Source organism: Heptranchias perlo, chromosome 15 (assembly GCF_035084215.1).
Source record: "Heptranchias perlo isolate sHepPer1 chromosome 15, sHepPer1.hap1, whole genome shotgun sequence".
Lineage (NCBI taxonomy): Eukaryota > Metazoa > Chordata > Chondrichthyes > Hexanchiformes > Hexanchidae > Heptranchias > Heptranchias perlo.
This window is the reverse complement of record NC_090339.1, coordinates 13,818,325-13,841,059: the sequence shown is the minus strand read 5'-3', so window position 1 is coordinate 13,841,059 and position 22,735 is coordinate 13,818,325. Positions and strand designations below refer to the sequence as shown.

At 43.8% G+C, this 22,735-nt stretch overlaps 1 protein-coding gene across 1 annotated transcript in view; it reads right to left on the bottom strand.

The window, feature by feature from the left end:
• Positions 1 to 5,395, bottom strand: part of cysltr1 (cysteinyl leukotriene receptor 1) — a 32,864-nt gene extending 27,469 nt beyond the window's left edge. The window contains exon 1 of the mRNA XM_067996856.1: positions 5,105 to 5,395. The gene's annotated coding sequence lies outside the window, so the exon portion shown is untranslated. The remainder of the gene's footprint in view (positions 1 to 5,104) is intronic.
• Between the last annotated feature and the right edge of the window lie 17,340 nt (positions 5,396 to 22,735).

Below are 22,735 nucleotides of genomic sequence, written 5' to 3'. Positions count from 1 at the left end.
TCCGTACTGGTGTGTTTGTGCCACACGAGCCTCCTCCCTCCCTATTTCATTTAACCCTACCAGCATATCTTTTAATTCCTTTCTCCCTCATGTGTTTATCCAGCTTCCCCTTAAATCCAATAAAATACCTGACAGATTAATGTTGTATAAACAAGTTAAGTTCTCATCCCCTAATACAAATAACAGTCATCCTCAGGCTACTATAACTAGAAAGTAAGAATACTTCTAAATAAAAGATAAATAAAATTCAAGAACAAGAAGCAATGCCTTGGAATTACTAATATTTTCAACTTGACGGGGGTGTTTGAGGGGCGATATCGGATTGGCCGCTCCTTATATCCCTTGCCTGGTTTTCCTTCCCAATGTGGGCAGGGTGTATCATTGGTGGCTGTTCTGATACCGTCTGTCAAGAGACCCCACCCGAGTTTAAAGTTCCGCTCTAAACGCTTATATTTTTTAAGTGCTAGAAAAGCCATAGGAAACACAAAAGGAATTGCTATAAATGTAATCTGTTGTGTTCTTCATTTCCTTTGCTTCTTTCTAAGTCATACACTTTATGAATTTAATAGTCAACATTACACGCCAGAAGAAAAAAGTTTTTAAATTTACAGTATCCTTTAAAAAAGTTAAACTAAACCAGTGTTACAATACAGCATCACCACATGATGATTTCCATAAGATGCATTGGTGAGTGTGTAATATTTTGAAGCAGTCATGCGTAGACATTGCTTTCACTAGGGTTTCTGTGAAATGTAATAGTGGGCGTGAAAATTTTGCACACCAAATAAACTTGAACTGTAGAAAACATCCAACATCATCATTATGGCCTTTGTCATTCCTAACTTGAGACAAGGGCCAGCCTGGCTCAGTTGGTAGCATTCTCTTCTCTGAGTCTAAGGTTGGGGTTCAAGCCTCACTCCAGAACCCAAGCACATAATCTGGGGTGATACATCAGTGTACCACTGAGGGACTGCTGCATTGTCGGAGGTGCAGTCTTTCAGATGAGATATTAAACTTAGGCCACGTCTGCCTCTTTAGGTGGACATAAAAGATCCAATGGCATTATTTGAAGAGCGGTGAGATTTCCAGGCCAACATTGTTCCTCAATCAAAAACAGATTAACTCTTAATTTAGATAATTTGCTGTTTGTGAATCCTTGCTATGTGCAAAATGGCTGCCCTGTTTCCCTCCATAACAGGAAAGTAATTCATTAGCTGAGAAGCGTCTTGGCACATCCCGAGGACGTGATGATGATTACACTATTTCTGCCTAAGTGTATTGATAGCAATAATAATTCTGGTGGCAATACTGAAAATACTTAAAAGATTAGAATAAAGGTAAAAGATGCAAGGCCAAATACACAATCATTCAATTACTCGTATAAATATAAACTAATCAATGAATCAACTGAATGACTGGAATCTTTTTTTATTTACTGCCTGATTATTTTCCTCTTGCTGCACATTCTCCCCTCTGTGGGGTAGCCTTGACTGTCGATTCCTACACAACTCATTAAGAGCAGTTCATGATGAGTCACTCAATTATAGAAATCTAAGCATGTAAGGAGGCTATTTTGACCCAAGGTGCCTGTGCCAATGCCAACTTCACACTGTAGCGATCTAATCAAGTCCCGTTTACCTGCACTTTTCCTCCATGTCCTTTAATATTTGTCCAGTTCAACCAGCAGATTTGCAAAGAACAAGTTATTTTTTTACCTCACCTCTTCAATGTTATACTTCATCCAAAAGCATGGCTAAGATCAGACAAAACTTACTCCACAGAGTTTGAGTGACAGGCAGATCTTATTTTATTGCTCAAAACTTGAATAATGGGTCAAGATGGATGGGCTGAATGGCTCCTTCTTGTTCCGACACCAAGGCCACTAACTATTACTAACGATACAGCTCTTGTCTCCCTCAGAATTCCTCTGTTTGCAGCAGGTTTGGGTTTATTGGTGGAAGCTCTGCATTGGTAGTATTCACAGTTCATGCTTTTGGGTGCAAAGGGTAATTTCTCATGATTTAGGATTGAGTTTACAGGAAATGATATTGCCCAAGGTATGGATGAGGAGACGGCAGCAGAGAAGGCACTGATAACAGGGGAGTGGTTAAGAGAGACAGATCAATGACAGCCATGGATAAGATACCAGAGGGTTGCTGGGAGGGTAGGAATCTATAAAAGCAGCAATTTCTAATTGCTTGTACAATTTTCCAGCATTTGAAGAAATTAATTGTAAATCTGTACAAATATCATGGGAACTTTGTATCACTTGTCTGTATTCCTCTTACACGAGCACACACAGATCTGTAACCTTGCATGAGTCAGAAAACTGGGAGGGGAAAATATTCAAGAAAGGAAACAATGAACAGGAAGTAAAAGTAGACAAAAGGGACAATTATAGAGAAATTAAGACCCAAAACTTTGAAGAGCAACAGAAACTCCAGGAAAGATTCAAAAACATTTTAAAAGCACAAAAAGAGGGAAGCTTAGAGATGGTGTAACAGCTGAGCAGGCAAACACAATCAAATAAAGAAAGAAAAAGCAAACACATATTAAGTGAATGGAATTGAAATTAACTGTGCGGGATGACAATACAGGAGGTAATGTAATAAACCCAAAGTAGAGTGACAGATAAATCTGGAGAATATGTACAGTCTGCACCTAAATTGAACTGCATGAAGAAATGGCCGTAGAGGGAAATTGAAAACAGACTACAACAGCAACAACAACTTGCATTTATATAGCGCATTTAACATAGTAAAACGTCCCAAGGCATTTCACAGGAGCGTTATCAAACAAAATTTGACACCGAGCCACGTAAGGAAATATTAGGACAGGTGACCAAAGGCTTGGTCAAAGAGGTAGGTTTTAAGGGGCGTCTTAAAGGAGGAGAGAGAGGTGGAGAGTTGTAGGGAGGGAATTCCAGAGCTTAGGTCCTAGGCAGCTGAAGACACATCCACTAATGGTGGAGTGATTAACATATTGGGGATACGCAAGAGGCAAGAACTGGAGGAGCGCAGAGATCTCGGAGGGTTGTTGGGCTGGAGGAGGTTACAGAGATGGGAGGGATGAGGCCACAAAGGGATTTGAAAACAAGAATGAGAATTTTAAAATCGAGGCAATGCCAGACCCGCAGCCAATGTAGGTCAGTGAGCACAGATGATGGGTGAATGGGACTAAATTAGTGCAACTCAATTAGTAAACATTAATCTCGTTATGTAGAAATAATACAAAATATGAAGAAAGCTGTGGACAAAGTACTGTTACAAAAGAAGTTGAGGTAACTTACTAACGAGACTGAAACAAGAGGAACTAAAGAAGGTGCAGTTGGAGAGAAGCAAAGCAAAGGACAAAAGGTAGGAATCAAATGAAAAGTCAAAAGTGTAAACCAATAGGGTAATTCTTGGATCCCAGGCTCCTGGCCGTAAGCCTCATGTGCAGGGAATGTGAATCAAAGAATCGCTGTAACATTGTAGCCCCAATTCTCCAATTCCATGACTCCCCGTGAGACTGCAGTTACCCCCAGACTTTCTCTAGTGAAACCAAGTACTGTTCATAATTTTCTGCATTTTAAATAGTTTAATGGCTCTGTTAAGACAACAAACAATGGAACCTTATACGGATGCATTAAGCACTTGCACACTAATACTGTACCATCAACAGTAATTCCTAGGCTGCGGACTTAGGTAATGTGCAAATCAAATAATTTCAATTTTTAACATAGTTCAAAGAGCACTGTAAACATGTGACTGTGGTAAGTCAACTTCTTTAAATCTACTTTATAATCCCGGACTTTAGATATTTCCAAAAACTAATTTCTGTGTAGGTGCTTCATGTGAGAGTACTGTGCCCTAGGTTGGGGGGGGGAGGGGTGCTGGGAACCTGTTTTAAAAGGGGCTAAAAATCTGGATTTAGGATTCATTTTCTTCACACCCTTAAATTCAGATTTTGTGGCATTCTCCATTATTTTATTAGTATATTTTCTTTTAATAGGAAGTATGTGACACCTGAAATCTGAACTGGAGAAATTCAAGTAAAGTTAGCTAGAATCAAGCACCATAGCCACAACCTTCTCAAGTGTCACGGATGTGATCTCTGCTCTTTGCTGGATTCGCTGTGACTGGTATCTCTGGGCTAGGCAGGTGGAAGACCAGGCAACTTTCCTGGTCCTGTTTGCCATCCGGCCATTCTGAGCGGGAAGTGCAAGTATGAATGTTCGGCAAGGACAGGATCAAGTTTGGCTATGACATTTTCCATGATTGATTGGTCCATTGATATCCACTCGTGAAGAATGGCCAATTGGAGAGCTGCTGCAACCATTAGCCAGCAAGGCTCAGCACCTTCAGGAGAGGAGGGGAGCAAACTGGGGGGTAAATGTTAATCCAGTAGGGACCAGGGCTTGTGCCGCGGAATGGTTTGATACAGATTTGAACCGGAATCCTGTATGGAAACATTGCGCAGACTATGAGAACTTCACCTGTTCAATTCTCCAATTCCGCAGTATTTTTCAAAGCTGTTACCCTGTCTTCATATTATCATCCTATCTTATCCCATGTTTTTTTTCCCCTTCCTGGTTACACCTTACAACACCACACATGTCCTGGCTGAGAACTCAGCCGAGCAACCAGCGTCTTGTATCTTTCAGTATTTTGCTCCTCAACCGGTCACTAAGTGGTGTGCCTGGATGGGGCACGTTTGATCCACACACTTTATTTTCAAACCCTCCCTTGAAAGGAGATTTCCCACTTTCTTTAGTGCTCAAAGAGTTGCAGGGACAACATTTCATTTAATTTTATCGTTACTGGTCTGGATCAAATTTCCACTTATTAAAACTCAGTAACGCACATTGGTAAGAAAGAAGAGTTTTATGAAATAATCTAATGATCATAAACTCTGAATACAGAGAAATAATCGATTTAATACTGAACACTGAAAAATATTCGACTGAAAATTCATGCTCGATTTCTGTGACAACTTTACCAATTCTGAAGTTAGTAAATGGGGACGTTTTGCTCAGTTTGCTGATTAAATGTTCATTAAACGTGCATCGAAAACCCAGTCCTAACTTTAAGAGCATGAATGCCTTTTTTCCGTAACTTCTTACCTTGTAAGCTACTTGTCAATTGACTTCCTTCTCACCATTTTCACTTGAAATTCCGGTCAAGACGCTGCCGAGACAGCTCGTCCCTTTCTCCTTCTCCCCTTTCTGCTGTGCAATGGAAAGAAAAAGTTCTTGGGTAACGAGCAGAGAATCCCTCCAGTCTGTCTTCTTTAAGCAAACTGCAGTGTGTCAGATACTATTCCGAGCAGGGAGCCGCCCCCTTTTGTGTAATAATGGACACGATTGACGAAGTATCAGTGGCTTTAGATCGTGGGCATGATTACAAAAGTAGTTCTGAGACAGCCTTCTGAACGCACAGGCACAAAAGTGGCCACACCAGCTAGTAAAACATTCACTCCAGGTATGAAACGAACTGCCAAGCCTCTTCAATCACATTAACCTGTAGACAGGGCACACATTTGCAAACCGTGACTCAGAGGTGTGGTAGAGGTTTCTCGAAGTTATTAGATTTCTGTCTGACATCAAATTTCTGTATTACTTCTGTTGCTGTGTGTACTAATAAAACGCATTTCTGCAATGATAGCACCGTTCTCCCTTGGTTAGCAGACACTATCCGAAGTTAGAATATAGGGTTCTCAGCTGTGTGCCAATTTTAGCACAGGGTCCCCAGGAATGGGTCAGAATTTTCAAGAGGGTCCCTGCAGCAGTGTAGTCAAGTGTATACAGCAGAAAATCCTCTAGACAAGGGTATGCTCACTTTTTCACTGTTGTAAGTGCCCCAATACTCTTGCCCCAGCCAACTACCCAATAGAATTCTTTCTGTGCTGCAGAAGAGAGCAGAATGACAGCAGCTAGAAAGGAGGGAGCTACGGAATTGACACAAGTTCGTAGAGAGAGAGGGGTGTGAGGTCTTTACTGTAAAATTCATAAATAATGCAGAAGTCTTTCTTCCTTCTGGTACCTCTCCACTTTCAACACCTCTCCTGCCAGCTCTCCCACTGTCGATCTCTCTCCTGCTCCTTCCGCCTCTCCTGCCAGCTCTCCCACTGTCGATCTCTCTCCTGCTCCTTCCGCCTCTCCTGCCAGCTCTCCCACTGACGATCTCTCTCCTGCTCCTTCTGCCTCTCCTGCCAGCTCTCCCACTGATGATCTCTCTCCTGCTCCTTCTGCCTCTCCTGCCAACTCTCCCACTGTTGATCTCTCTCCTGCTCCTTCCACCTCTCGTGCCAGCTCTCCCACTGTCGATCCCTCTTCTGCTCCTTCTGCCTCTCCTGCCAGCTCTCTCACTGTCGATCCCTCTCCACTTTCAACACCTCTCCTGCCAGCTCTCCCACTGTCGATCCCTCTTCTGCTCCTTCCGCCTCTCCTGCCAGCTCTCCCACTGACGATCTCTCTCCTGCTCCTTCTGCCTCTCCTGCCAGCTCTCCCACTGACGATCTCTCTCCTGTTCCTTCTGCCTCTCCTGCCAACTCTCCCACTGTCGATCTCTCTCCTGCTCCTTCCACCTCTCCTGCCAACTCTCCCACTGTCGATCTCTCTCCTGCTCCTTCCACCTCTCGTGCCAGCTCTCCCACTGTCGATCCCTCTTCTGCTCCTTCTGCCTCTCCTGCCAGCTCTCTCACTGTCGATCCCTCTCCACTTTCAACACCTCTCCTGCCAGCTCTCCCACTGTCGATCCCTCTCCTGCTCCTTCCACCTCTCGTGCCAGCTCTCCCACTGTCGATCCCTCTTCTGCTCCTTCTGCCTCTCCTGCCAGCTCTCTCACTGTCGATCCCTCTCCACTTTCAACACCTCTCCTGCCAGCTCTCCCACTGTCGATCCCTCTTCTGCTCCTTCCACCTCTCCGGCCAGATCTCCCACTGTCGATCCCTCTTCTGCTCCTTCCACCTCTCCGGCCAGATCTCCCACTGTCGATCCCTCTTCTGCTCCTTCCACCTCTCCTGCCAGCTCTCCCACTGTTGATCCCTCTTCTGCTCCTTCTGCCTCTCCTGCCAGCTCTCTCACTGTCGATCCCTCTCCACTTTCAACACCTCTCCTGCCAGCTCTCCCACTGTCGATCCCTCTTCTGCTCCTTCCACCTCTCCTGCCAGATCTCTCACTGTCGATCCCTCTCCTGATCTTTCCACCTCTCCTGCCAGATCTCCTACACTTTATCCCTTTCCTGCTCCTACTAGCTGTCCTGATGATTCCACTGATCCGGCTTTAATATCTGATTAAGCCAGAGTTTCACCACCTCCCCCCACTTCCCCCCTCACTTATATTGGTGGTGATTGACAGCTGGTTATAAATGGGTCCCTCATAATAGCTGGCTGGCAACTGATGACTGGTGGTAACTGTTTTCTGGTACCTGAGGGTTGCCTGGCAGCAGGCAGTGGATGAATAGCTTCTATAGGTTGGCTGTGGATGGGTGGGTGACTGAATGGCTGGCTTCAGGCAATGGCTGGCTGGCTACAACTGTGGGCTGGTGGATTGTCTTACTGGTCTGTATGCCCCAGGTTACTCATTGGACACACTGAACCTTCAGGGGAACCTGTCTTATTTGCATGGGGCGATGGTGCACATCAGGAGTAAACAGCGTATGTGTATACACAGTCTACTTCAAAATGCACAAAATATAGTGTCAAGAAGCAAAATATTATGGGAGGGTGGGCCATCATGCTCCAGACTTGCATAGAAAACAGGCCCTGAAAAATCAGCTGGATGCTGTTAGACTGAGATCACTTTCCCACCTGTGCCCTCCAGTGCTGACCCACCCGGGTTTGGGGGTGAGAAGGAAGGTACCTAATCTGCATAGGACAGATAAGCACAAGAGTCACTATGGGCCTGTCTCATATAACTGTAAAATCTGGTATTTGCCTGTCATGGTGGGGGGGGAGGGTAAGATTTCCCAGGCTCCCTCCCAGACCCCAGCCATGTCCCCCTCTGTCTCCTATGCATTTAGGCCACTTTCCACCCACCCGGTAGGGCCCACCCACCCATCTGGAGGGGCTAAGCTTCATCTCACTGGGGGTACCAGCCTCCAGTGCTACGCTGTGACCACCACCCCCCCCCCTCCCACCCCCGATGACATTTGCCTTGTGAGAGGTGGGCGGAGGTTCTGCCCCTTACATTAGCAAAGCTCTTTTCAGCTCTTTTAGAGATGTTCAGTTATACCCATTTTTTTCGTCATCTGTCTCGGTTCAGAGCATTGCGCAAGAAGTTGTCCATTTGATCTCTTTCTTAGAAAAGTTTCTTTTCCGTGCAAATTGGCTGTTGCGCTTCCTACATTACAACAGTGGCTACACTTCAAAAAGTACTTAATTGGCTGTAAAGCGTTTTGAGACGCTCTGAAATCATGGAAGGTGCTATATAAATGCAAGTTTTTGTTCATCAAAGTGAGGGACTCTACTGCTAGGGAACTGAATATTTTCCATTTCAGATGCCCGGTGTCAAGGTCAGTGTCAGGTATTCTCAGGTCAGTTAGAGGCAGAGTAAAGCTTCATCAACTCTGTTACATACTCATAAACACACACTTCACTGCACCACTGTGACATTGTTTCTCGTTTCACATCCTGTGGCCTCTCCCAGTGATAGTTAGTGCCAAATTAGAGGACGCTTTTTGCTGTGGAACTGAATTGAGTTTACTCAACCCAATTTACATAGCTCTCTTTTTATCTTTAAGATATGAATGTTTGATTTCCCTACAAATTCCTGCTGTAAATGACCCTTTTAGCTATGACAGGCACCTGAAGTACTGTGGAACTCATAACACTCTGAATGTAGAAAAGAATAACTTATCCTAGCCAGACCCAATCACTGCATTTCTTCATACTTCAGTCACAGCTGGGTTGTGCTCACTTGACAGTTTGCATTGAATGCCCTTGCTGACAACCTCCATTCTCTTCCACTGCCTGATTGTGCTGTCTTCACCTAAAACCAGGCATTGACATATAAGAAAAAATCCACTGCCCGTAACACTTAAACAAGGCCAATGGCACCTCTCGGTATCCATTCCACGCAAGTCATTTTGTGATTAACTTGACCTGCTGTATCTCTCTTCAAGTTCCCATCATCTGGTCACAGCTGTGGACACATAATTTTCCCACAAAATCTCACAGCACAAAAGGAGGCCTTTGTAATCCTTTTTAATTCTTGTTTTCAAATGTTTATCCAATTCCCTTTTAAAAGCTTTAATCATGGATTCTGCTCCCACCACTGTCCATGGTCGGACATTCCATGTCGTAACAACTGTCTGCATAATAACTGTTCTCCTAACTGCTCCCTTTGTTATTTTGGCGATGATTTTATGCCCTCTCATTACTGACACAAACCAATGGCAATAGTTGTCTCCAAGGAATGCTAAAAAAAAAGCATGTTTTGCTTTTATAATTTATCACTCAGAACAATGGGAGCTAAAATCCAATAATGTGTTTTTATTTAACATGTAAATTCTGATGATAATTCACCCCTATTTGTGTAACCTGTGAGTTTAGAACAATTGGGAGCAGAGGATGATGGGAAGAAAAGACAACAGGAAATCACAGAATTATTTCTGTCCACATTCAAACGGCTCTGGGGACAGTCTGATAAATATTAACCTGTGTTTGTGTGAGTCAGGATTGCGATTTTACACAACATTCAGCAACACGTTTACCACAGAGCGCTTTCACATATACGGTTTCACGAAGCCACAAACCTTTTTTTTTCTCACGATGGTCTCTCCTCAGCCTATAGATGGATCAAAAAATACTCAATCCACGACACTTCCTACTTCAGAATGCCAGATTATTACATGGAACTGTACTTAGATCAGCAGTGTGAACACCAGCAGTGGATCCCACAATTTCCATTAATTTAATGCTTTTGGTTCAGATGAGAAATATAAACATATAGGAAGTCAGATGTTTGTATTTCTCATGCGAATTGTGAGTGTTTGTTTTCTCTTTCTCCTATTTTCCTGCCTCTCTTTTCACCTTCTTAGTTATTTCCACATTATTTTGTTCTTTTAATGTCTTTCCACTGCCTCACTGATGATCTTCCATATCATCAGTTTGCAGGTCATTCAATTCATTAACATCCTCTGTGAGTTTGGAGCATCTGTTGTTTCTCTTCCTTTTTTCCCTTTGAAGTCAATGGAAATGAAAATCAGGAGAGATGTAAAACTGGCTGCCGACTCGCCATCACACTATCACACAAAGTCAGGATCCACCCCAAAGAGGGAGAGGGTAGAGAACAGATAACATCTGGTTAATTCATAACAGACTCTAATACTAGTGCGTTTTGATTTGCACGCAGGTCATATGAAGAAGTGGTGTTTTTGTAACATGTTTCTTTATCGCTATTTGTGTTTTAAATTCAAATATTTATTTGGGGAAACCTATCTGGTTTGTTATTAGTTTTCATGTGTTACAACATTTTGTTTATAGATGACGGCTGGAATGGATGACATGGAATGGAGATTTACGATCTTCAGTCTCATTCACACCAAATCATTTCTTACATGTTGAGTATACGCTCCTAGACCTAGCCATTAGCAAACACTGGACATTGGCTATGCTGCTTCTGATTCACCGCCACACTCGTTGCCGCATATTCTAATTAGAAATCCAGCAAACTTTGGAGTAAGTTCACAATGGTGAGATCGGCGGCTAGATGGTGAAAAATTACGTCGTAGGCCGCCCATATTGCTATTGCAGGAAATTCTGGGCCATTTGATTCAAATGGTTTACCATAGGCATCACAATGGGTTACCATAGCTGACATTGCCTTTTTCGAAGTTAGGACGTGTGGGTCCCCAGGGCAATATTTGCAGTGGGTCCCCAGGAGTGTGTCATTATTTGTAGAGGATCAAGGGGACGGTGTCGCTATCTGCAGGAGGTCTCCATGAATGTCAATATTTGCACTGTGTCCCTGGGATTGTGTTAATATTTGCAGAGCTTCTCTGGGAATGTGTTCCTATTTGTAGAAGGCTTCCAGGAATGTAAATACCTCCAGGATGTCCTTGGGAGAGTGCCAAAATTTGATGGAGGCCTGCAGGACTGTGTCAATATTTGCAAGAGGGGCTGGGATTATGTCAACATTTGCAGGAGCACCTTATATAGAAAAACTTGAAAAAACTCTTTTATAAACTCCTGATCGTTCGCAAAACAGGTTCTTGGTCTCAAAAATGGTGCTGTTTGGAGCATTGAGATATATTCCGAGGGGGAAATTTGGAGCAAATGAATCTCTTTTTACACATCCAACAATCCATGCAGGTCCCCAAATATGGGATCACAGAGACGGTTGCTGGCTTGCCCCTCCAAAGAAGGAACAATGTACCATGCAAGGAAATTTTATGTCACTTTTACACAGCAGGAGCACATCCGATTGCAGATGTGTGATTCTCCCTCCATCAGCTACAATCCACAGTACAAATAACTCTTGGTTCTAGGAAACAACTCCATTGTAAAACCATGAAAATGTGTGTCTACAACTCTGCAGTCGGATCTCTTGAGTAATGGAAGCACGGGAAGTTTCTCATATGCGCTTGCCCTCTGGGTTTCTATATTAACAGCGGAACCCAATGCACACATTGGGGGTCATTTTGACTTTGGGAAAAAGAGTAAAATGGACGATATCGCAGCAAGTGCCCGTTTTGCACCACTCCCGATTTTCATTCCCATTGAAGACAATAGAAATGAAAATGAAAAGATGTATAACGGGCGGCTAATCCGATCTCGCCCGTTTTACACTATTGCTCAAAGTCAAGATTACCCCTATGCAGATCAGCCCACCACTCAAAGCACAAAAGTGGGTGAGTGGCAAACAGAGGTTGCTGTCCCAAAACAGGGTCCTTGAACTCACTGTGTAAATAAAGTGCCTTACATTAAGAAAAACATCCAGAAAAGAGTGTGCGTCTGAGGGAGTAAATGGCATTGTCTTATTACCTTTCTTATACCATAATAACGCACAAATAATCTCCTATTTGTTTGCCTCTTCCAGGAGATTGTGTGGTTGGTTGGAAAGGAGGGGCGCATGGTAGTGGGGGGGGGGGTGGTTTATGTGTGCAGTAGTTATGCTATGACAGTTTAGGACAGGCTCGTTGGACCGGCTAGCCTTTTCATGTCCTCCATTTTAGTATGTTCTCAATCATAATCTAATGGTGATGGAACATAATCATCCAAATAATGTACTCATGTATTTTACTTCAGACAATGGCAACTCTAAAAATGTTCCTATCGCAGAGTCTCATTCAACAGCAGCGCAGTTAGAAGGATCAAGTGTGGAAGGCCCCTCAATAGCTGTAAATATCTGGACCATCAGGGACATAGGCCTCCATGCCCAGTTGTCCAATCTACACTCCCTTTGAGTGAAGCTTTGTGCCATTCACAATCGCGAGATCTACCTTGAGCTGGTGGGAGGGATGTATGTAAAGATTACACTTGGATAAATCTGGTAGTGTCATTCGTTACCTCAGAAACACAAAGCTGAAATAAAGACGGAAAATTTCAGAAAGACACAGCGGGTCCATCAGCATTTGAACGAAGAAAAGACAGGATAATGTTTTGGTCACCCTTATTTGGCATCAACTTAAGTAAGTCAACTTCAGAACGGGGAACAATCTAGGCATATATCATAAACGGGTGAGTTTAATGGATAATTCAAATTATTTAGGCAATCTGCCTCCATTAATTTTTGCTTATCTTCTCTCCCTCCCCCACCAGATTTATGATGTTTAAGAAATGCAACTGATCAATCAATTAAAATGAGTCAACATCAACCGTAATATCCTTTTCATTATTTCTGCATTTTTATTGATTGTTTTTGTTTAAATATGAATGGGTACATTAGCAATGGGGGAAGTGGCTTGGGGAGAGCGTTCTAAACAATCAGCAGGAAGAGAGACATTGCAATGCTGAAGCTGGAGTGCTGCTGTGTTGGTAACAGTATTCGAAAAGTGGTCTTCTTTTAGTGAAAGGAGCTCCTTAAATATTGAATTTCCTTCCCAAGTTTCAATCATACTATAATATGGAACAGTCAGTCCATTTACTTTAGCGCTAGTTAACTAAATAGACAACTTTAGTTGTCATTTATGCCAGAAGTCCGGCAAATATTGACAGACTCCCAGAATCATAGAATAATACAGCACTGAAGGAGGTCATTCGGCCCATCATGCCTGTGCCAGCTCTTTGAAAGAGCTACCAATTAGTCCCACTCCCCTGCTCTTTCCCCATTTCCTGCAAATTTTTCCTTTTCAAGTATCCAAGGGATCCAATTCCCTTTTGAAAGTTACTATTGAATCCGCTTCCACCACCCATTCAGGTAGTGTATTCCAGATCATAACAACTCTGAGTAAAAACATTTCTCCTCATCAACCCCCTGGCTTTTTTTTCAATTATCTTAAATCTGTGCCCTCTGTATCTTAAATCTGTGCCATCTGTATCTTAAATCTGTGTCCACTGTATCTTTAAATCTGTGCCCTCTGTATCTTTAAATCTGTGCCCTCTGTATCTTTAAATCTGTGCCCTCTGTATCTTTAAATCTGTGCCCTCTGTATCTTTAAATCTGTGTCCTCTGGTTACCGACCCTCCTGTCAGTGGAAACAGTTTCTCCTTATCTACTCAATCAAAACTTCTCATATTTTTGAACACCTCTCCACTTCACCTTCTTTGCTCTAACTTGTCCTAACTTCCAAAAAACAGTGCCAGCTACCCAAAGGAAATTTACTATCATTGCAGAAAATGCCACACCGCAACATGAATAACATGCTTGCCAATCGAAAAATACAGAAATCTGATGGCAGATGGACTGAAGTCTGATTAGCTTATGGGATCCCCCGGTGATCTTCTCACTTCCTCAGGATCCAATGACCCCCATTTTGACAACCAATGGTTTAATCCCATAGTTAGCCAGTTAAAAAAAGCAGAATGAATCACATTGACGTCCAGGATAAATAAACAGCATTTACTGTAGTGGATAAATGTTTGCTAGACCCCAAAGAGTAACCCTGCCAAATTGTAACAATGTAAGGAATAGTAAATGTAGATTGCAAAGTCTTCATAAGTTTTGAAATATTTACTTCAAATCCTTGGGTTTTCAAAACAATGCAGGCATCAAATGGAGAAATCACTATGTAGCACCTTGTATAGATGTTGTGTTAGTGTGTTATTGTATGTTTTAAATGTTATTTACTGCAAAGTAAACTCATTAAGTTACTGAAGTTGTATTGCAAGCTTAGTGGGTACTTTAAAGAAGTAATCGATGATTTCAGGGATAGAAAATAAGAAGCTTGACAATTCCCACATATTGATGCTCTAACTCTTGGCTGCTCACACATTACCATGGCCTCTGCTGATCGGCGAGAGGTTACAACTTTATAGTAGCTCGTACTTGTGGTTCATCCATTGATTCCGATCGTTCTACTGATGTTTCTGAGCTTATGCTGATTTATGTGAACAATGTTGTCACAGCAGGCACTTTCAGCAAACATGCTGTGCAGCACACAGTGCACACCTAACATCATAGACTTCATAGCCTTTGACGTGTATATTAACTCTAAATAGATTTAAAGAGGCTACATCTGGTTTGTACCCAGTAGTGTCTCTGTTAATTTCTTTCCACTGAACTCTGACTACCTGATTCTGTGCTGCACGCTGACTGTCCTTTGATCTGACTGTATGCTGCACGCTGACTGTCCTTTGATCTGACTGGATGCCGCACACTGACTGTCCTTTGATCTGACTGTATGCTGCACGCTGACTGTCCTTTGATCTGACTGTATGCTGCACGCTGACTGTCCTTTGATCTGACTGTATGCTGCACGCTGACTGTCCTTTGATCTGACTGTATGCTGCACGCTGACTGTCCTTTGATCTGACTGGATGCCGCACACTGACTGTCCTTTGATCTGACTGTATGCTGCACGCTGACTGTCCTTTGATCTGACTGTATGCCGCACGCTGACTGTCCTTTAATCTGACTGTATGCCGCACGCTGACTGTCCTTTGATCTGACTGTATGCCGCACACTGACTGTCCTTTGATCTGACTGTATGCTGCACACTGACTGACCTTTAATCTGACTGTATGCTGCACGCTGACTGTCCTTTGATCTGACTGTATGCCGCACGCTGACTGTCCTTTGATCTGACTGTATGCTGCACGCTGACTGTCCTTTGATCTGACTGTATGCCGCACGCTGACTGTCCTTTGATCTGACTGTATGCTGCACGTTGACTGTCCTTTGATCTGACTGTATGCTGCACGCTGACTGTCCTTTAATCTGACTGTATGCTGCACACTGACTGTCCTTTGATCTGACTGTATGCCGCACACTGACTGTCCTTTAATCTGACTGTATGCCGCACGCTGACTGTCCTTTGATCTGACTGTATGCTGCATGCTGACTGTCCTTTGATCTGACTGTATGCTGCACGCTGACTGTCCTTTAATCTGACTGTATGCCGCACGCTGACTGTCCTTTAATTTGACTGTATGCTACACACTGACTGTCCTTTAATCTGACTGTATGCCGCACGCTGACTGTCCTTTGATCTGACTGTATGCCGCACACTGACTGTCCTTTGATCTGACTGTATGCTGCACGCTGACTGACCTTTAATCTGACTGTATGCTGCACGCTGACTGTCCTTTGATCTGACTGTATGCCGCACGCTGACTGTCCTTTGATCTGACTGTATGCTGCACGTTGACTGTCCTTTGATCTGACTGTATGCTGCACGCTGACTGTCCTTTAATCTGACTGTATGCTGCACACTGACTGTCCTTTGATCTGACTGTATGCCGCACACTGACTGTCCTTTAATCTGACTGTATGCCGCACGCTGACTGTCCTTTGATCTGACTGTATGCTGCATGCTGACTGTCCTTTGATCTGACTGTATGCTGCACGCTGACTGACCTTTAATCTGACTGTATGCTGCACGCTGACTGTCCTTTAATCTGACTCTATGCTGCACTCTGACAGTTACCCTGACTCCTGAGTGACAATAATACATTTATAAAGCTGCTTTGATATTGGTTTAGTGCCTTGCTCGTGCTACTGGCTCCCAATTCACGGGTCTTGCACATCAGGTGCCACCGAAGTGAATTTTCTGGATTCACTAAAGCTGGTGAAGTATGTTTTTACTCCGAGTGTAGAATTATTCCATTTATCTCGTGAACAGAACCCTTTTACATGGAAACAAGAAAATTCATTTTGTAACGTTGGCTCTACTTCCTTTGTTTCTTAAAACACATCCCTGCCCCACAATTAGGACATCACCAAGGGAAATTGCAAGAGAAAGATGATGATGATGTTGCTACAATACAGCATAATGAGGAATAAGAAAACTCAATAACGCTGGCAGGGTTGAACATTTCCACAGGGACAGAAGCTGAGAGACACAGTAACTGGCCAGCATGCAATCTGCAATCACATATCCCTCCAGCTCCAATCCTTCTTTGTTTCTCCCTGCATTCAGTTAGAGACCAGTTGCAAGTTTCCCCTTCTGGGGGTATATTTTAATCCATTCTTAGGATTCGCTTCTGATGGTTGGGAAGTGAAATGTTCACTTAGGGGTGAGAAACTATAGTTATGGCTTGGAACACTGGCACTGTTTCGACTGCGAAAGAGAAAGCCCGGTGGAGATTTAGTAGAGGTTTTTAAACTACAAAGAGCTTTGATAAGGTGAATAAGGCGAGACTATCTCCTCTGGTTGGGGAGTCAGTGATGAGCAGTCATCAATTTAAAATTGTCACAATGAGAATGAGAAGAGGGTTTAAGAGAAATACTCTTTACAAAGAGCGTTCTTAGAACATTGGTGCCAACCTGGTGAAGCTACAACACAGGATTACATGCATGCTAAACCGAGGAAGCAACATGCTATAGACAGAGCTAAGCGATTCTACTACCAACGGATCAGATCAAAGCTCTGCAGTCCTGCCACATCCAGTTGTGAATGGTGGTGGACAATTAAACAACTAACGGGAGGAGGAGGCTCTGTAAACATCCCTATCCTCAGTGATGACAGAGTCCAGCACGTGAGTGCAAAAGACAAGGCTGAAGCGTTTGCAGCCATCTTCAGCCAGGCGTGTTGAGTGGATGATCCATCTCGGCCTCCTCACAATATCCCCACCATCACAGAAGCCAGACTTCAGTCAATTCGATTCACTCTACTTGATACCAAGAAAAGGCTAAGTGCACTGGATACAACAAAGGCTATGGGCCCTGACAACATCCCGGCTGTAGTGCTGAAGACTTGTGCTCCAGAACTAGCCGTGCCTCCAGCCAAACTGTTCCAGTACAGCTACAACACTGGCATCTACCCGACAATGTGGAAAATTGCCCAGGTATGTCCTGTCCAGAAAAAGTAGGACAAATCCAATCCGGCCAATTACCATCAGTCTACTCTCAATCATCAGCAAAATGATGGAAAGTGTCGTCAACAGTGCTATCAAGCGGCACTTACTCACCAATAACCTGCTCACCGATGCTCAGTTTGGATTCCGCCAGGATCACTCGGCTCCAGACCTCATTACAGCCTTAGTCCAAACATGGACAAAAGAGCTGAATTCCAGAGGATAAGGTGAGAGTGATTGCCCTTGACATCAAGGCAGCATTTGACCGAGTGTGGCACCAAGGAGCCCTAGTAAAATTGAAGTCAATGGGAATCAGGGGGAAAACTCTCCAGTGGCTGGAGTCATACCTAGCACAAAGGACGATGGTAGTTGTTTGTTGGAGGCCAATCATCTCATGCCCCAGGACATTGCTGCAGGAGTTCCTCAGGGCAGTGTCCTAGGCCCAACCATCTTCGGCTGCTTCATCATAAGCTCAGAAATGGGGATGTTTGCTGACGATTGCACAGTGTTCAGTTCCATTCGCAACCCCTCAGATAATTAAGCAGTCTGTGCCCGCTTGCAGCAAGACATGGACAACATCCAGGCTTGGGCTGGTAAGTGGCAAGTAACATTCGCGCCAGACAAGTGTCAGGCAATGACCATCTCCAACAAGAGAGAGTCTGACCACCTCCCCATGTCATTCAACAGCATTACCATCACCGAATCCCCCACCATCAACATCCTGGGGGTCACCACTGACCAGAAACATAACTGAACCAGCCACATAAATACTGTGGCTACAAGAGCAGGTCAGAGGTTGGGTATTCTGCGGTGAGTGACTCACCTCCTGACTCCCCAAAGCTTTTCCACCATCTACAAGGCACAAGTCAGGAGTGTGATGGAATATTCTCCACTTACCTGGATGAGTGCAGCTCCAACAATACTCAAGAAGTTCGACACCATCCAGGACAAAGCAGCCCGCTTGATTGGCACCCCATCCACCACCCTAAACATTCACTCCCTTCACCACCGGCGCACTGTGGCTGCAGTGTGTACCATCCACAGGATGCACTGCAGCAACTCGCCAAGGCTTCTTCGACAGCACCTCCCAAACCCGTGAGCTCTACCACCTACAAGTTTAAGGGCAGCAGGCACATGGGAACAACACCACCTGCACGTTCCCCTCCAAGTCACACACCATCCCGACTTGGAAATATATCGCCGTTCCTTCGTCGTCTCTGGGTCAAAATCCTGGAACTCACGTCCAAACAGCACTGTGGGAGAACCTTCACCACACGGACTGCAGCGGTTCAAGAAGGCAGCTCACCACCACCTTCTCAAGGGCAATTAGGGATGGGCAATAAATGCTGGCCTTGCCAGCGACGCCCACATCCCATGAACGAATAAAAAAAAGCATGGAATGCTCTGCCACAGCAATTAGTTGAGGCATAGGCCATTGCATATTTTAAGGGAAGGTTAGATAAACCTTTGATGTAGAGGAAAATACAAGACTATGAGGAGGGGGGGGTGAGGGATTTGTGGGATTTGTTTTGGGTTGTTCTAGCAAAGAGCCCACAGAGAGACGATGGGCCGAATAGCCTCCTTCTATTGTGTAAGCTCTCTGTGATTCTGTGTGTTAAAAGATGTCTTATTCCTGAAGTCATGAGTAATAATTTAAACATCTTTCTGGCACTGAAACACAATGCACACAGTGATAAAAGCACACAGCATTACAGTGATAAAACGTTTATTGTGTTTGAACACTGCTGGAGGCTGTAAACAGTTTTTACATGTTCTAATATTCCATTCAATATTTCAAATGAACAATCATGAGAAAGCACTTAAATAAATGCAGGCAAATTCTTCCCTGACTATTTTTGTTTGAGACACAATGGATGCACCAGTCATTGTGCCAGTTCAGAATCATAACGATAAAACATCCAACTCTTCGTGTTAAACCAGCAGGCTTGTCTTTTTCATTAGAGAGGGTTAATTTCACTTGGTTTGTGGTGCAGTTATAACCACACAGAGCACAAGGAAATCCTGTTCCTGAGCTTCAAGACATTTACGCAGTATGACCCACTGATAAGTTGGGATGTTCACGATGAGCCTGAATTAAAAATCCAATTGTGAATAACATGCTGTGTCCAGTTGCTGTCTTCCTGTAGCAGACTGCAGCTTTAAAATAATTAGTGATGCTGGATTACAGTGTTCAACTTCACAGCACAATAGCAACCCAACATTTTATGTGCACTGCCACACAATAAAACAATATAAGTTTAATATAGAAGAAGGACATTCTTGTCTGTGCCCTCTCTTTGCTAGAACAATCCAAAGTTGCTCTTGCAAAGAATGGACACAGATAAAATTTTCACTGTTTCCACTGGGGGGAGGGTCAGTAATCAGAAGACACAGATTTAAGATAATTGGCAAAAGAACAAGGGAGCAGCTGAGGAGAATTTTGTTTATGCAGCGAGTTGTTATGATCTAGAAAGCACTGCTCGAAAGGGTGATGGAAGAAGATTCAGTAGTAACTTTCAAAAGGGAATTGGATATATACTTGAAAAGGAAATATTTGTAGGGCTATGGGGAGAGAACAGGGGAGTGGGACTAATCAGATAGCTCTTTCAAGGAGCTGGCACAGGCACGATGGGTCGAATGATCTCTGCTCTCTCCCCTTAGTCCGATATTTCTCCAGCCCTCACCGGTGGGCTCTTGTGCCATGCTGGTTCTATTACACTGAGGACAGAGGCCCAATATCAGGGGCGTCTCCGTCCTACAGTTCTGGCCCATTTTATCTACCTCTCGCCCCACTCCCCGCGTGCCCATTCCTGAGTTTCCGGGACATGGTGATTGATTTGCCCTTCCAAGAAACCCATCCATTTGGCAAGAATCATCTCTCATCAGACTCCATTTCCCAGAGAGGATGATTAGACCCTTGTTGTTGCTAATCACAACCCGAATGATTCTTGGCCTGGCTGCTCTTTCTATTCTGATCTCCTTATCCATGATCACAGGAGCCTAGAAACAGCAAAGTTACGGCAGCAGAGCAGGAGCAGCTCCGAGGTAATCCTGGGCCTACGCTCAGTTTTTTATTGGTCCACAAGTCTGCCACCAGGATAAAAGTTAGGCACTAGACCTGTAACACAACCACTACGCTGCCATACCCCTTGATACAACAATAATGGAGTTGTTGATTAATCATACAATCAATCTCTGTCAGTTAGTCTACTACAGACATAAGGGGAAGAAAAGCCTCAGAGGTGGAGAGGTTTGGGAACCACAGGCCCAAAGTCACCTGTTTCTCCCAAGCATGCTACACTTACCACATATCATGTCTCCAATTAGATTTAAATAACATCTTTCACATCATCGGGACGTCCCAAAGCACTTTATTGTCAATTAAGTACTTTTGAAGTGTAGTCACTGCTGTAAAGTAGGAAACGCGGCTACTAATTTGCACACAGCAAGGTCCCACAAACATGTGAGAATGACCAGATAATCTGTTTTATCAGTGATATCGGTTGAGGGATAAATATTGGCCAGGACACCAGGGAAAACTCCTCTGCTCTTTTTTGAATAGTGCCATGGGATCTTTTACATCCACCTAAGAGGGCAAATGAGGCCCTGGTTTAACATCTCATCTGCAAGACGGCAGTGTAGTGCTCCCCCAGTACTGCACTGGAGTGTCAGTCTAGATTTTGCGCTCAAGTCTCTGAAGTAGGACTAGAACCCACAACCTTCTGACTCAGAGGCGTAAATGCTACCACTGAGCTAAAGCTGACACCTTGACACCAGTATATGAGTATTATGAGATTACTCTTATACTGTATTCCAAAATATTATTTTCTGAAAGGGGGAAGATCATTATTCCCATTTCCCTTGGAGTGTTCACACTTGTAGATATACAACAAAACAACTTGCATTTATATAGCATCTTTAACATAGTAAAATGTCCAAGGAGCTTCTTAGAAACGTCATTAAACAAAATTTGACACTGAGCCACATAAGGAGATATTAGGACAGGTGACCAAAAGCTTGGTAAAAGAGATAGGTTTTAAGGAGTGTCTTAAAGGAGGAGAGAGGGTTAGAGAGCTGCAGAGGTGTAGGGAAGGAATTCTAGAGCTTAGGGCCTAGGCAGCTGAAGGCTGTCAATGGTGGACCGATTAAAATTGGGAATATGCAAGAGACCAGAATTGGAGGAGTGCAAAGATCTCAGAGGGTTGTAGGGCTGGAGGAGGTTACAGAGAGAGGGAGGGGCGAGACCATGGAGGGATTAGAAAACAAGGATGAGAAGTTTAAAATCGAGATGTTGCTGGACTGGGAGCCAATGTAGGTCGGCAAGCACAGGGGTGATGATTGAGTGGGACTTGGTGCGAGTTAGGATATGGGCAGCAGAATTTTGGATGAGCTCAAGTTTATGTAGGGTGCAAGGTGGGAGGCTGGCCAAGAGAGCATTGGAACAGTTGAGTCTAGAGGTAACAAAAGCATGGATGAGGATTTCAGCAGCGGATGAGCAGAGACAGGAGAAAGTGTATGAAAATATAGGAAAGAAACTATTGACTTGGATATGGAAGTGACACACCTGATGCACTGTAACTCTCAGCAGTACAGTATGCAGCTCAGAACCTATGCCAATTTTTCCCCAAATCATTTCACTGATCTCAGGCAAAGTAATTAATTTTACAGGCAGCTTGCATGTGCGCAAACACTGGCATTATAATCTGTGAAGCTTGCTGGAGGAATTACTTTTTTATTCCTATCGTGTATTGGCTCCATAATCACTTTAATCTCGAGTGAAACGGGACGGTCGCAATTCGGCCTGGTCTCCAGCCAACACCGAGCAAAGCACTAGTTCTTGCCCCTCATTATCGATGTAACAGCCTGCTTGTTTTCAACACTTCCGACTTAGTGATGACAGGTTGGACATATTGGTGGAAGAGCACAGCTCCTGGCAGGCTGGTCAAATCCTTTTTATACATTCTCAATGATGTAGGAGACATTACTTCAAATTTTTTTTAGTAAAATTTTTAGTAGAAATCTGAAGCACTCTCCACCCAAAAGGCTGTGGCTGCTCGGGGCAATTGAAGCTTTCAAGACTGAGATTGATAGATTTTTGTTGGGTAAGAGTATCAAGGGATATGGAGCTAAGGCGGGTGAATAGAGTTTAGGTACAGATCAGCCATGATCTAATTGAGTGGCAGAGCAGGCTTGAGGGGCTGAATGGCCTTCTCCTGTTCCTATGTAACATTCAGGGAATTTTTAATCAGCAATTATTGGCAAACAAAAATGAAATAAACAGGATGTTAAATTAGTCCGAGGTTTACTTCTTTATGCTTTGCTGCTCTGATTGTGGTTCAAAAATAGAAAATGCTGA